At 39.6% G+C, this 2,049-nt stretch overlaps 1 protein-coding gene and 1 pseudogene across 1 annotated transcript in view; one reads left to right on the plus strand and one right to left on the minus strand.

The window, feature by feature from the left end:
- Positions 1–2,049, minus strand: part of LOC101649865 — a 73,746-nt pseudogene that overhangs the window by 66,675 nt on the left and 5,022 nt on the right.
- Positions 67–2,049, plus strand: part of LOC101662600 (X-linked inhibitor of apoptosis) — a 51,922-nt gene continuing 49,939 nt past the window's right edge. The window contains exon 1 of the mRNA XM_004713056.2: positions 67–217. The gene's annotated coding sequence lies outside the window, so the exon portion shown is untranslated. The remainder of the gene's footprint in view (positions 218–2,049) is intronic.

Consider the following 2,049-nt stretch of genomic DNA (forward strand, 5'->3'; position numbering starts at 1 on the left):
CGAACCCCCTGACCCCGACTGTACATAGAGTCCGGGAACTTTTTCTTGTATAAAAAAATGATCCCCACGTGATGCCCGCAGTTGCACTGGGTGGAGTTTGCCTGGCAAGGTTGTGTGAAACTGAAAGAACTAGGGCCAAAGAGCTTCCGGAAGAGGAAATTAGCTTGTAATTCTTTCCAACCACTGCAGCCCCCAAGCCACCTCCCCAGCATAGTCTGTGAGTAAAACAAAATAGCAATTTGACTTTCATTTTCATTATTTTCACTCTATAATGTGCTTAATTAGTTTGGAGAGGAGCAGGGGGTGGGGTGGGATGGGGTGGGGTGGGCGGGCTGGTGATTGCTAATTAGCGAAGTAAGACTTTCCCCACCAACAACAAAGAAAAAAAAACTCCAAGCTTTGTTTCAAAAAAACCTCTGATGTACTACTTTGCTCTCAAGCATCCTTCTGTGACTCGTTTTGTTACAACTATACCTGGAGAATGAAGGAAGCAGAAATGTTCTCAGGTGAAAGGTTGCCGTGATGTTTTGTTTTGTTTTTTTTTACTTAAATAATATTTGTTGCAACCCATTCCAGAGAACACTGTTAAAGACAGCCATCTTAGAATTATAACATTTTAGAGTTGAGAGGGATCTTAGTATGACTCTTGTTATATTACAACAGCAGAAACTAAGGCACAGAGAGATGTCTTCACTTCCCTAAGGCCACGCTACTGGTTAGATGAGACTCCAGGTGGCCTAGCTCCTTGGCCGCTGCACTTTCTAAGGTGCAACTGTCCCACACAGCCTCCAAACATGAACTTGAAATGTATTCTGTTCCACAGAGGTATCTGAAGAGTATTCCATTTTGTGCTCCGCTAGTTAGCACTTTCATTGTATGTACTTAAGAAACCTGGAGATTCCCCCAGTCCCCAATCATTCAAGAAGTAGCAACCAAAAAAACAAATCAAACTCATTGCCATCCAGCCAGTTCTAGAAGTGGCTGCAGTTCAGGTTAAAAGTGTTGAGAGGCTGACTTTGTATTTCACAATTGGCCTGATGCACACTGTTTGGACGCTTTACCATGAACAAGTATGAATTTTATAGTGGCCATTTTAAAGGTCACACACAGATGTCAATATAAATATGTATCAATGTTTACCTATTAAAAGCTGGACGGTGTAGACTGTAAAATCCAGTGTGGTTCATGTTGGCCCACATGGCAAGGAGGCTCTCGTTTCCTTGGTTTTCTCCTCTTGCTCCTGATATAGATGGTCAAAATGATTTTTGTTAATTGGTCTTTATTTCGCTTCAGAAAATGTAGTAACAAATTAAGTTTAACAAATTCTAACATTCCAAAGATAGATTTGATGCAATTCATGAAATCTGAGTTAAAATCTTTGTGGATTGAAAATCTTTTTTGTTGTTGTTCTTTTAGGTTAGACTTGGAAAGGTTCCCAGGGATTGGTAGTTCAACTCTCGATTGTACAAATAGGTAATTTAAGACCCAAAGAAGAAAAAATGAGTAGCCCAAGGGAATGTGTCTGGTTATCAGCAGAGGGTATACTGGAATCTTAGTCCCTTGCCCTTTGTACTACAACTGTAATATTTTTCCCTAGTACATTCAGTGGCGCCAACTAAACTAACAAAAAGTAATGCTGACTAAAGGTTACTCCCATTTCAGCAGATAAGAACTGTTGTAATCAATAGACCAACTAATTTGGACAGTGCTTTAAACATTTTAGTATTATAACCACTTCTTACATTTGCTTGTAAGCAGGCATTCTTTTAATAAATCCTTCATTTATATTGTAAGTACTTAGAGACTTCCCCCACCCCCACCCCCAAAAAAGGTGAATTGAAGAGATTTTACTGTTTATTAGGTCTTAATATCTTAAGTCTGGCAGCAAGTGCTACCACAGGGGACAAAAATATGTTGGTTTAGAACATAATCTTTTTGAGCACTGACTGTACCAGGAACTGCCCTGTACTGTGTACCATGACAATTGTACTTAATTATCCAAAGATGATTAAAGCAAAATAAATACCCTTGTTCTTTTGAGGCTGGGAG

This window comes from Echinops telfairi, unplaced genomic scaffold, assembly GCF_000313985.2.
Source record: "Echinops telfairi isolate 266 unplaced genomic scaffold, ASM31398v2 ScPeMD7_6080;HRSCAF=6971, whole genome shotgun sequence".
Classification (NCBI taxonomy): Eukaryota; Metazoa; Chordata; class Mammalia; order Afrosoricida; family Tenrecidae; genus Echinops; species Echinops telfairi.